This window comes from Crotalus tigris, unplaced genomic scaffold (assembly GCF_016545835.1).
Source record: "Crotalus tigris isolate CLP2741 ecotype Arizona unplaced genomic scaffold, ASM1654583v1 scf7180000024119.3904262, whole genome shotgun sequence".
Taxonomy (NCBI): domain Eukaryota; kingdom Metazoa; phylum Chordata; class Lepidosauria; order Squamata; family Viperidae; genus Crotalus; species Crotalus tigris.
This window is the reverse complement of record NW_024100396.1, coordinates 364,759-378,457: the sequence shown is the minus strand read 5'-3', so window position 1 is coordinate 378,457 and position 13,699 is coordinate 364,759. Positions and strand designations below refer to the sequence as shown.

General features: G+C 48.6%; 1 long non-coding RNA gene across 2 annotated transcripts in view; it reads left to right on the top strand.

The window, feature by feature from the left end:
- LOC120298697 overlaps positions 1-13,699 on the top strand; it is a 49,061-nt gene that overhangs the window by 29,352 nt on the left and 6,010 nt on the right. For both annotated transcript variants that reach the window (XR_005554178.1, XR_005554177.1), the window contains exon 3: positions 7,037-7,097. This is a non-coding gene — a long non-coding RNA (uncharacterized LOC120298697). The remainder of the gene's footprint in view (positions 1-7,036; positions 7,098-13,699) is intronic.

The following is a 13,699-nucleotide window of genomic DNA, read 5'->3' as shown; positions in this document are numbered from 1 at the left end:
TCTCTTAAAAACCATGTTTCAGCCTTGTTTCCCTTTCTCCAGTGTTCAAGGGAAGAAAAAAAAAACAGCTGGGGTGCATAAAAGGGAAAGCTCTGAATAGCTTTGGGATGGCGAGAGAGAAAGAGAGAGATGTAAAATGGCTGCCGCTGGGCACTTCGGCACCAGCGAGTGGCGTTGAAATCATAGCTGGGCTTCACCAAGAAGATAGCTGGAGACATCGGAGAGAAACAGGAGAGAGGGAAAAAAGATAGATTGCCAGGGAAGCAGATCTCTAAATGGGAGAAAGGAAAGTTGGTCCTCTATGAAAACGGGGGGGGGGGGGCGAAGGGTGGACTTCCAATCTCAAAAATAAATAAATAATAATAATCATCCCCTGAGATCTCTGCTGGAGAGAGTCAACCCCCTGTAGATATGAGAAGGTGGACAGTTGGGGTGCTCTCTTCTCATCTGGACTAGAGAAGTCACCCCAGCAGGCAGCCCTGGTCAGTTGAGCCTGGGGACCAAAGGAACAGCTTAGAGAAGCTGGTCCAATCTCAGCCACTTCAGGCCAAAGGAATAATTCCTACTCTGGTGCAAGGAAGCTCCTGTGTAACTCAGCTGAGCCGGTTGGGTGGGAGGAGAGAGTTAACCACGGCTATTGGATCATGGCCCAGAGCACTCTCTCTTTTTTTTTTCTTTTTTTTCCCAGCGTCCCTTTCTCCTTTGCTCTCTCCCGCCCTCTCTGCTTCTCTCTCTTTCTCTTCCCTCCTTTGCTGGCACTGAGCATTCATCCATTCCCAGCAAAGTACCCACCTCCTTCCCAACTTTGCTCGGCCATTATGCCCCATTCCCTCTTTTGTCTCCCTCCCCTCTCCTGCCCCAAGCCTCCAGCAAGAGCTGAGCCTCGCTTGGCACAGCCTGGCAAGGCTCCCAACCTGTCGTCCCTCTCGCCCTCGGTGCCAGCTTGACCCCCTCCATTTTCTTCTCTCGCTTCCTCGCCTACAGTCTTCTCACTTTTCGTTCCTTCTTCCCCACCACCCTGGGCATCTTCCCCGCTCGAACCCCGAAGATGGCATCCTTGAAGACCGACCCATCCTGAGGAGGGTGAGGCGTGACACTCAAAAGTCTTCTCTCTCTCTCTCTCTCTCTCTCTCTCTCTCTCTCTCTCTCTCTCTCTCTCTCTCTCTCTCTCACTTTTCTGTGCCAATTTTCAAAAAGGAAAGGAAAAAAAAAAGTTTCTATCTTGGGTTCAGCTCTGGTGCCGCGGACGAAAGCTCAATGGCGTGGCTGGGGTACGGCGATGGGTTTGGGGGGTACTTGGGGGTACTGTGGGATGGAGTGGGCTCAGGGTGGTGGGAATAATGGAGGGGCTCGGGTGGGAGTACGGGGGTCCCCGAACAAAAAGGCTTAGGGAAGCCAAACTGGGGTTCTTGCGGTGGATCGGAAGGGCCATCTTGTTTCTCTCTCTGTTGAGTAGCCCACCAGCAGCCTGCGTAATGGCGGACCACCGTTCCAATCCTCCCTCTGTCCAGGAATGCCAAGGCCCTTCAGGCTTGAGAATTAACCCTATGAGGACTCCCCCCCCCAACCTAACCCCAAGGTAGCATCTTCAGCCCTTCAGCTAGTGTGCACCCAACTAATTATGGCATAATCTGCAGGACCCACGTCTCTTTCTGGGGCGCCATTGAGACTCAGCTAAGCATACCAGCAGCTTCCAAAGCCTGTGTTGCCTTTTTGGCTCAGTCTTCCCCAAGCTTACTCTCCCCCCTCCCGGCTTATATTCTGGGGAATATAAACCTGAATATAAACCTATATTCTCTCCTCCCTGCCCCCCCACCCCTCCATAAAATTCTTTGGCCGCAGTGCGGTTGTGTAAGAGGACTAAGGCCTTTCAGGAATTCCCCCATCAGCCTCCAGGCTGGGAGATCACCACAGGGAGAAGCAGCAGGGGGTGCCTGGAGCCTTGTGTTTCCCAGGGAATGTGAAATCTGTTTTGGTGGTCGGACGGTCGGACGGACGAACCGCGCCGGTGGGCTAGCAAAGAGTCTGAAGCCCACCGCCGCTCTGTTCGGAGGGCTTTCCCCCCCCCCCCATGTTGCTGCTGCCTTTGGCATTCTCCATTTCTCTTTGCCTTTCTCCTCCTGAAAGCCGAGTTGTTTTGGAATGCATTTTTTTTTTCATATCCTCCTTATGAGCCTTACAGCCTTGTTGTTGTTGTTGTTGTTCTTATTGTTATTAATTGATTTTCTGCCAGGGCGAAAGCACAAGAGAAGGGGGGGGAGAAGGAGGCGGGCGGGCGGGTGGACTGACCCTGGCAGATCAGGTGGGGAGAAGAAGAAGAGAGAGGGCTGCAGGGAGGGAAGGAGGCCGGGAGGGAGGGGAGCTGCCGTGGGTCAGGCCTGAGCGGGAGAAAGACTCTCGCAACATTGAGAGGAGCCATGCTGGAGCTGGCGGGTGCCATAGGCAATGGATCAGCACAGAGAGGGTGAGTTGGCACGATGCCAAGGCCTAGGCGGTCGTTGCCTAGCGACCCAGGTTCCCTTGGCAGCCAGACTGCCGTTTCACTTTCATTAAAGGGTGAGGGAGACAGCGATGGGAGAAGGAATGGGGGTGGGGTGGGGTGGAGGGTAGGAAAGGGGGGGGCGGGGGGCGCAGACAGCCAGGTCAGGTGGCGATCTTAGAAGGCTCCACTGTGGCCGAAATTGAGTTTGGCCAACACCTTTGGGACTCGCCCGTGAGGATGGGCACAGATTTCAGGCCAGGCTTCGGGTGCCAGCTGGGGGCAAAGGGGAGCGTCCCCTCCCCCCCACACAAGTGGGAGAAGAATAAAGCGATACCAAGCAATTGCCGGGGGTAGGTGGGATGGGGAATAACTCAGGGGCTTGAGGTCTCTCAGTTCCAGCTAGTCTGCCCTCCAAGGAAGGGAGAAAAAAAAAACAAGTTAGGGGTCTGGAAGAACATGGCTGCCAGGTGGCTCCAGAGGGCCCATTTCAGGGATAGGGTGGTGAGAGTCAGAGGCTATTGGGCTTTTTTTTATACCCTCCCTCCACCAAAACCGGCTTAGAAAGCCATCCAGAGGTCACAACCTGCCAACCTGTCCCGACCGTTGGCATCTTCCTGTTTCCCCGCCTGGTTATTAAAAGTAAGCCAGGGGGGGGGGTGATCCTTTCTGCAGCTGAGGCAGAAGACGCAAAAGTTGGCAGAGGGGGGCAACACATTGTGTTGGGACCTCGGGAGCAGGTTTGGCAGGGACCCTCCCAGATCTAAATTGCATTTTGGTTTTCAGGCGGGGTGTGTGTGTGAATTTTGGCTGGCCCCCACGAACTCAAGTCGCTTTGTCTGGATGGGTGAGAAGGTCAGAACAGCAGGCTGGTGCCCTGGTGGCAGCTGGCAATTAATGGGGGCTGGGGGGGGGCCTGGGGGGCTGGGGTGCGGAATTGGGAGGTTGTCTGAATAAAGGTTGGAATCAGAAAATAGGAAGACGGGGCCTGGGGGCCTCGGGAGAGGCAAGCCTGGCACTTAAAGGCTGGCACAGGTTTTGGCAGATAACAATACAGGCAAGGAGCACAGCTCCCCTGCTGCTCATCCCCAGCATTTTGAGGCCAGGTTGGCCAACGGAGAAGGGCTGGCAGGCAGGCAGGTGGGAGCAGAGGGTTGGCTGGCTGGCTGGCACTCTGGGGGCCAGCCTGCTGGCGGGCAAGTTGGCACAGCATACCGCAATACAGCGTGATGTGAATTCATTAGAGGCCAGAGCGAGAGAGCGAGACAGGAAAAGAAGGGAAGTCGCGGGGGGGGGAGGAGGAGGAATGGAAGACGGGCACTGACCCAAAGGCCAGACAATGGCAGCAGGTAACCATGGTAATGCACCCGGCTGTGCCAGCCTATGTCCTGAAGTGGGAAGAAAACGATCCAGACAACCCCGGGGAATTGCCCAACCACCCTGGTAGAGGGTGTGGAAGAGAGTTGGGCTATTGCCTCTTTCCCCCATGTTCCTACTGTCTGCAATTTTCAGAGGTGTAGCTGGTGCCAGGTTGCCTCTCCTCCTTCCCTCTCTCTTTTCTGCTCCCGTGTTCTACTTCTGCTTCCTGGGCGATTTTGCCCCCCTTTTCCCCCCCCCCATTCCTCCATTGCTCTCAGAGGCTGACTGGCTCACCCAGTTTCTCCTTGCTTTCCTTTCTTTTCCCCCCCCCCACCAAACCTTGCAGAGAGGCCCCCTTCCTTTCCAGCCAGCCTGCATCCATATTGCATTCTCCTCTTCAGCCCCGGACTGATGCAGCAGTGCCTGAGGGAGGGAGGTGGCACCGTGCCCAGATCTCAGTATTCCTCTGCTCTCACGTCCCTGTCTCCTCGCCATTGTCTGCCTCGGTCTTTTGCTCCTTGCACCACACTGCATCGCACTCCCGCCCCCTCCCAGGCCACCATTATGGCTGTCTGCCTTCTTCTTCCACCTTCCCGGGGTTGCTGGCTCTGTTTTCTCGGCCACCTGCACCCGGGATGCTCCACAGAATAGAGCCATTCCACCGTTTTGGCTTCCTTGCCTTTCCCCCAATGCAGCCAACTCTGATGAGGACGCCTTCCCAAGCGGTAGCTTTAAAAACCCCATCTTGACTCTTGAAAGGTGGAAGTGGAAAGCAGAGAGAGAGAAAGAAAGAAAGAGGCAGAGGCAGAGAAAGAGGTATGTCTCACTTTTATTTCTCCCATTCCTATCTTTGCTTTTCATGTGCAGGAACTCACCTGGCTATTAACCTAAACCGTTTTCTGGGTTAGCCCAATAATTGCGTCATAAACCAATCAAATGGGCTGGGTTTGTGCTGTGTGCTAGGCCGTTACAAACCATGGTTACGTTAGCCCAGCTTAACGTGTGTGAATGCAGCCCTTCGGACTTGAACTAAGCAGGTTAAGAATGTGCGAGTCCGTCACTAGCTGCTCATTGACCGTACTTCAATCCTTTCTGGTATTTGTGATCTGCAAGCCTTCGCCGTTCTTCAAACTGCCCTACTTGGAGCCCATCACGTGAAGAGCCAGGAGGCTCCCTCAAGAAGTCCACTATGCTGAGAAAGGCAGAAAGAAAGAGCAGAGGAGAGTCATCAGCGAAGTGAACGGAGATGGTTACAGCAATGATGGGTACTCTCTCGGAAGAGCTGAAGGAGGCAGATCATTCTGGAGAAGACCTTTTCTTTGTAGTTGTTAAGAGTCAGCTCCAACGTTTAGATAGAAGAATTCCTAACTGCTATGGGAGAGTAAGGGCAGGGCTGAAAGGGTGGGGCAGAAATACATACTGCAAAAATGTGACGCTCCTCTGGTTCCATCTTTCACCGTCCACAATAAGATCCATTCGAAGAAGTGTTGGTGGCAATGAAAAATCCATAAAGATTTCCTGAAAAGGGGGTGGTTATACTGAGTCACTTCGTATGGTACCTTCGCCTAGAGTTGCCTCCGTGGAATTCCAGGATATCTTTGCCCACACATATTCTGATGAGGAAATTGTCCCCCACGTCGAGAAAATGCTATATATACCAAAAGAGAATGAAGACTCTTGCTCACAAACTCCTGCATTTAGATAATGAGCTAATCTGATAAAAAAATTCCTTTCTCTTGAAATTCTTCCAGGATTTGGCCTGAGAAGAAATGTCCACGTCCATCATGAGTTTCAACCACAGAGGGTGGACGGGATGAGGGAGCTATCCATTTTTGCTTCCAACTCAATTCACCTGTGCTTCTTCCTCTATGGTTTAAAGGAACACTCCCTACTTCAGGGAACCCTAGTTACCCTTAGACCGTGATATTCTCATGGCACCTGCCAACCAAAAGAGAGATCCTTTTTGCCCAGATTTCTATTAGTGCAGCAACTTGCTAAGCTGTCTTATCAAGAGAGCCACAAAGGGAGACTTACATATCTCTTGGACCTCTGCCTCAGAAAAACCATCAGAATGGAGCCTGCTGTGAAGACCAAGCTATCCCAAACTTCAGGTATTCATGGGTGACTCCTGTGAATTTTCCAAAGCACCAGAAGGCAAAACCAGAAACACTGGATGAAAACTAATCAAGGAGAGAACCAACCTAGAACTGAGGAGAAACTTCCTAACAGTGAAAACAACCAGTGGAACGGTTTAACTCCATAAGTCATGGGTGCTCCCTTGCTGGAAGCTTTAGGACGAGATTGGATAGCCACTTGTCTGGAATGGTATAGAATCTCCTGCTTGAGCAGGGGGGTGGACTAGAAGACCTCCAAGGTCCCTCTGTTGTTCTGTTAAGTAGATTCTCCAAACCCCATAACAAACTCATCATCTCTGGTTTCAGCTATTTGCTTCTTGGGGGGGTTGTTGTCTATGTTGTTAAGAACCTCTTAATTGTCTCAGTCCACACACCAATCTCACCCTCCGTACACACACACATTGACTAATTGCAACCAGCCCCGAAGCCCGGTGAAATTATAACAGCTAGGGTGTTGGGTTGGAGTGAGAAATGCAGATTCCAATTCCTGCTCATCTTTAAAGTGTGCTGGTGTCTTAAGGTCAGTTGCCTGCTCCCTGACAAGGTTGTGAGTGGGGTTCCCACAATTTTTTGCAATTTGATTGCCGTGGAGGTGGGAAGATGCCAGGAAGATGGACATAATTTAAGAAGAGCCAGATGATGTTAGGTCTTTTTCCTTTTGCTTCTGTTTTTGTACCAAACTAATCCCTGTGAAAGTTGGAATATTTAAAGAATTATGACCCTGTTGTCTGTGTTCTGTGTGAGACTCAAGCGGAGTAGGCTGAGGTTTTTTTCAAACTGTGCTCCTAAGAATAAAACAAAAAAAAACTTCTCTTCAAAAAAGCTTAATTTTCTATCACTAGAATTTTGTTCTTGGTCTTGGATTCTGAAATTTAGCATTAATTTTAAAAAAAAAAACAGGTCCCAAGTTCTGAAAAATGCTTGAAAAAAACCTGGTCTAGACTCCAGATGCATAATATCAAGATTGGAAATGGATTAACCTGGGGTTTTCTTTATTATTCAGTTGGGCAGTTTCTTTTCAAAACTTCTCCTCCTAATGTCATTATTATTTTTGTTATTATAGGTTGGAAAGCAAAGTATCCATTAGCAACTGAGCCGCCTGGAAGACAAAAAATGGCGTAGAGGTAAGATTTCTTACAATTTTAATCATCGTTGACACCACATTTTGCACATTTAATTACAATAGCACTTAGACTTATATACTGCTTCATAGTGCTTTACAGCCCTCTCTAAGCGGTTTACAGAGTCAGCCTATTGCCCCCCCAAAATCTGGGTCCTCATTTTACCGACTTCGGAAGGATGGAAGGCTGAGTCCAACCTTGAGCTGGTCAGGATTGAACTCCTGACTGTGGGCAGAGTTCGTCTGCAGTACTGCCTTCTAACTACTGTGCCACCACGGCTCTGTTTTAAAGATATTCTGACTTGGTGATTGGACTTCTCCATCTTCTCTGCCTAATATTCTCTTTTGTCAGGTGGGGTACATCAAGGTAGCACCATGTAAAGAAAGATTTACTTTTCTTTGTTGGATATATATATATATATATCACCATTCCTTTAGAACAGAGGTGGGGAACCATGGCCCCTTGATGACTTGTGGACTTCAACTCCCAGAATTCCTGAGCCAGCCATGCTGGCTCAGGAATTCTTGGAGCTGAAGTCCACAAGTCATAAAAGGGCCATCATTCCCCACCCCTGCTTTAGGAGCTTACGGCAACATAAATAAGACACACTTGTTCAATTTTTCCTCCTCTGTGAGTTAATGAGCTGAGAGAGGGAGTGGCTCTCCCAAAATCACCAGGGTCCCTGGTCCCATCCAACCACTACACCAGGGTTAGGCAACCTTGGCTTTTTTATGACTCGTGGACTTCAACTCTCAGAATTCTTGAGCCAGCATGACTCAGCATGGAAACCTCTCCCTTTCCCCTCAGCACGGCTGGCTCAGGAATTCTGGGAGTTGAAGTCCACGAGTCATAAAAGAGCCCAGGTCGCCTACTCCTGCACTACACTAATCGCTACACCACAATTCCAGTCCAGTGTGCCCACAGCCTCCTACTTTCCTGCATTGGAAGTTCATGTGGCTAGGCTAGGGCATTATATATTTATATATTTTCCCTTTCATCTTTCAAACCCAAAACTTCCCAGGCCTTGACCAAGTTAGGATTCGTGCCAGTCTTCCCCAAACTAGTGCCTTTGGGGGGGGAGGGGGATGTGTTGGACTACAACTCCCATCCCTCCCAGCCTCTCTGTGACAATATAGTGGTGTCATTTCCTGGGGATTTACTGAAGGCAAATTATCTGAGACTGAGGAGGGCTGTGTTTGGTTGTTTTCTTGCAGACGTTTCATTACCCAAACTAGGTAACATCATCAGTGCTAATTAAGGAGTGGGGTTTGCTCTCGATTTATATTCTAGTGCAGTGGTGGCGAACCTACGGCATGGGTGCCAGAGGCGGCACTCAGAAGGCACACACACCATTGCCCCAGCCCTACCTCCCCCCGTGCCCCCTCCTCACCAGCAGCCCCCCCGGAGGAGAGTCGCCCCCAGGTGCAGCCCACACGGAGCAGCGCAGCCAAGGACATGGCAGTTGGGCAGTAGGGACAAGATTCCGCCCTCGCACCCTGTTGCGCGCAGATACTGCGGGGCATAGGCGGAGGATGTGGTTGTCATGGCGCTGCAGGGCTGCCTTGGCGATCTGCAGCGGGCCGTGGAGGTGGTGGGTGGCTCTGTGGGTGGGGCAGGGCGGTTTTTCGACACTTGGTCTCTAAAACAGTGGTTCTTAACTTGGGCGATATTGCCCCCCAGGGGGCGATTTCATTTTTCAGGGGGGCGATGGAATGAAAAGGGGTGACGCGGGGGCGAAGGAATAAAAAGGGGGCAATATGGGGGCGATGGAGTGAGAAGTTTTGGGGACACTTTTGAGACTTTTTCGTACAGTGAATCGCTGTATATCTGTCGTACAAAAACATCAGATCGAATTGAATTGTGTTTTCAAATGTTCCTCCAGCTAGCTTCAGTACAGAACGCCGTACATATGTGAAGACGCATTGCTTATCTTCATGCGCGTTGCGCAGCAGCCTCTACCCATACAGTGGCGCGCCATTGGCCAGAATATGGGAGATATGGGGAAAAGATTGGAAATAAATTATTTGCATCGATATGTCCTGATGACAATTTTAAAGAAAACAAAAAAAGTGTTTGCATAAATGGAAGAATTATTTCCTATGTTGTGACTGAGAGGTGATGTTGGGGGAGGGGGGGCGATGACAACTTCCTCATTGGCTCAAGGGGGCGATTCGTTCAAAAAGGTTAAGAACCACTGCTCCAAAAGGTTCGCCATCACTGTTCTAGTGGCTTGCCCTGTCAGTGTTGGTGGGGGTGATCTTGGTAATTCTTTGGGTGGGTTGTTTAAATGTTAGCTTGTTTGGCTGTTCCTTGATTGGGTATTGTTTACTTTTTGATTGTTGGTCTGATGTTAACTTGGTGTCATCTGAGAATGGTCTCCCCCAAGCACTGGTTTTCAAATAGACTTTCCCACTTGGAAGATCTCTAGATGTTGGAGTTGACCTCTTTCTGGCCAGGCTGTTTTGGAAAGATGTGACTTGAAGTCAAGTACACTTGGAAAGCACCATCTTGGGGGGAAGTTATTCTAGTTTCAGCTCTGTCTTTAACAAAAGCCTATTAGTGACTTGCCTCATCTTTTCAAGATTTCCCAAAACCCCTTGGACCAGATGGGCTACCTGCTCATATCAAGCCAGGCTTGTTTTATGTTTATAACACCAGGGAATGGTGCACTGCATTGGACTTAACACAGTGGTTCTCAACCTTTTTAATGCCGTGACCCCCCAACCGGTTGTAAGTCGAGGACTACTCAACCGGCCGTAAGTCGAGGACTACTCAACTGGTGCAGCACCGTTTGCAGAATGGGACTTTTGGCGGGCTCCGCAGGGCAGAGACAGCCTGGACAATTCCTATTGGCTTTTGAAAGCCAATAGAATTAGACTCTATTCAAGAGAGTCTATTCTATTGGCTTTCAAAAGCCAATAGAATAGAAGGGAGTAGCACAGCTAAGGAAAAGGGGAAAAAAATGGCGGACTGCGTTGTTTGGCGACCCCCGTGAAATGGTCGTTCGACCCCAAATGGGGTCCCGACCCACAGGTTGAGAACCACTGACTTAACACTTTTCGCTCTTTCTGTTCTGAGCAGTAGCAAACCAGTCATTTCTGTAGGCTTTAGTCCCCCCCCCCCCAAAAAAAACAAAATGTGTACTCAGTGTTAAACAGGACAAAGGAGTGCATTTAAATGTTTCACTTGCTGCTTTAGACCAATATTTTTCACTGTATCATTCAGCTCAGCACCTTTATGATTGCGATCATAGGTCCTATTATAGGATATACGCTATGAAGATTACATTTATCTGCTGACTATAAAAGCCCACCCACCTTGTAAATATTATTTTCATATTTCGGTTGATTCACGGCTTCCTGTTATACCCGATAATAAATCAAACCTTTCTTTTTTCTTTTGCCTGAAAACATAGGTGAGCCTCTATTCCAAATTGCTCGAGTTAGTAAGACTATCAAGAATGAGGAGTTAACCACTCTTTTCATAATTAACTACTTTGAGTTAGTGCAGGGGTAGTCAACCTTGGCTCTTTTATGACTCGTGGACTTCAACTCTCAGAATTCCTGAGCCAGCATGGCTCAGTATGGAATCCTCTCCATTTCTCCTCAGCATTGCTGGCTCAGGAATTCTGGGAGTTGAAGTCCACCAGTCATAAAAGAGCCAAGGTTGCCTACCTAGGCCTAGGCCGCTTTATGACTTGTGGACTTCAAGTCCCAGAATTCCTGAGACAGCATGGCTCAGCTTGGAAACCTCTCCCTTTCCCCTCAGCATGGCTGGCTCAGGAATTCTGGGAGTTGAAGTCCTTGAGTCATAAAAGAGCCAAGGTTGCCCACCCCTGAATTAATGCCTCTGGTGTCCTTGGTGAGCCAAATAAGAACAGCTGGCTTAAAGGGAATTTCTGAAGATCATTCCCAAGGTTTATGAAGTCCAATATCCTGTTTCTGGTATCGGCTGATCAAAATTCCCAGAAAATCCATCTGCAGAACTCATTTCCTCCCTGTTGTCCTTTCTGAACCTCTGCAGGAGCCGTGGTTTGGTGTTAAATAATATACTGCCACAGTGGATTTAGATGTTGAGACTCTAGAAAGAGTGCAGAGAAGAGCAACAAAGATGATTAGGGGACTGGAGGCTAAAACATACAAAGAACGATTGCAGGAATTGGGCATGTCTAGTTTAATGAAGAGAAGGACCAAGGGCTGACATGATAGCAATGTTCCAATATCTCAGGGGCTGCCCCAAAGAAGAGGGAGTCAAGCTATTTTCCAAAGCACCTGAAGGCAGGACAAGAAGCACTGGATGGAAACTAATCAAGGAGAGAAGCAACCTAGAACTAAAGAGAAATTTGCTGACTGTGACAACAATTAACCAGTGAAACGACTTGCCTCCAGAAATTATGGGTGCTCCAATATTGGTTGTTTTTTTTTTAAGAAGAGAGAGGACAACCGTTTATCTGAAATGTTACAGGATTTCCTGCCTGGACAGGGGATTGGATTAGAAAACCTCCAAGGTCCCTTCCAAGTCTATTATTATTTATTATCATGGCCAAATCGCAATATAAGTTCAATGCTAAGTCATGGGGGCAGATCAAGCCAATGTTTTTTTATACGGGAATGTCTAGAGCAGTGATTCTCAACCTTTCTAATGCCGTGACCCCATAATACAGTTCCCCATGTTGTGGTGACCCCCAAGTGGGTGTGGCCACCAATAAGAGGGAGTAGGACAGCTAGGGAAAAAGGAAAAAATGGCGGACAGCATGGTTTGGTGACCCCCGTGAAATGGTCATTCGACCCCAAATGGGGTCCCGACCCACAGGTTGAGAACCACTGGTCTAGAGCAGTGGTTCTCAACCTGTGGGTCGGGACCCCATTTGGGGTTGAACGACCATTTCACAGGGGTCGCCAAACAACGCAGTCTGCCATTTTTTCCCCCCTTTTCCTTAGCTGTGCTACTCACTTTTATTCTATTGGCTTTTGAAAGCCAATAGAATAGACTCTCTTGAATAGAGTCTAATTCTATTGGCTTTCAAAAGCCAATAGGAATTGTCCAGGCTGTCTCTGCCCTGCTGAGCCCGCCAAAAGTCCCATTCTGCAAACGGTGCTGCACCAGTTGAATAGTCCTCGACTTACGACCGGTTGAGTAGTCCTCGACTTACGACCGGTTGGGGGTCGCGGCATAAAAAGGTTGAGAACCACTGGTCTAGAGCTCCTTCACTCACTGGTACTGATTTTAATGGGTAGAAATGACTCTTAGTCCTTCTCCACAGTAAGAGGAATGAAGGCACTACTGAAGTGCCTTAGTCCAGTTGGAATACATGAGTTGGAATAGAAGTAAGTCATCTTGTACGTCTTGAAAGCTAGAACAGGAAGAATTAGTTGTTCCTTAGTCGTGGAAAGCGGCCGTTGAGACCAACCCTCTTTCTCAGGGCAGGAAACCAAATCAAACCAACCCCAACCAACAACTAGCTAACTTAAGCTTGAACGTGTCCAGTGGAACCCACCTCCACTTGAGCCATTATTTTCCACTGTTGAACTGTTCTTATTGTTAGGAACCTTTTTTTAAAAAAAAAAAACGTCCCCTGGATCTGCTTTCCTAAAACTTAAACCCATTTCTCTTTTATTCAGGACTCGGGAATGAAAGATGATAAATCTTGATTTTCTTCTGTATGTCACCCTTTCCAATATTTGGAATACTGTACTTCATTCTTTTCTTCGCAAGGTAGCATATGCCGAATTCTTTCCATCGCTCATTATAGGATTATAGAAATCTAGTGGAATGCTATAGGTAGTCCTTGACTTATGACCACAACTGAGCCCAAAGTTTCTGTGTTTTGCTCCATTTTACCACCTGTCTTGACCCAGTTGTTAAGTAAATCACTGCAGTTGTTTGTTAAGTGAATCTGGTTTCTTCACTGACTTTGCTTGTCAGAAGATCATAAAGGATGATCCCATGACCCCGGGACACTGCAATTGTCATAAATATGAATCAGTTGCCAAGTGTCCAAATTTTGATCATCTCACCATGGGGATGCTGCAGCAGTCGTTAAGTGTGAAAAACAGTCATAAGTCGCTTTTTCCAGTGCCGTTGTAACGTTGAACCAGGGGGGTCTTCAAACGTGGCCCTTTTATGACTTGTGGACTTCAAGTCCCAGGATTCCTCAGCCAGTGTGCCTGGCTGTGGAATCCTGGGAGTTGAAGTCCACAAGTCATAAAAGGGCCACGTTTGAAGACCCCTGCTTTGAACGGTCACTAAGTCAACTGTTGTGAGTTGAGGATCACCTGTATAGGACCGTAGAAGATTTGGAGAGGCGTAGAAGAAGTTGAAAAGAGGAGTTGGTTTGTGATGCCCTGATGATGATGATATCCCTGGCTTGTTTCAATTTGTCTGAATTCTGAAGGTGTGGTGCCTAGAATGGGACCCAGTGCTCGAGACAGAGAGTCTGACTCAGAATAATGTAGAATTATGACTTCCTGTGATTTGGAAATTGAACTGAAGTCATTGCTGCCCTGCCTACACAGCGGTGGGTGGGTTCGCCCAACAAGCTTGAACCAAGCTAATTAAAATGGGGAACGGGCAAGTTGTGCTTCAACATGGGAGGGGAAATTCAG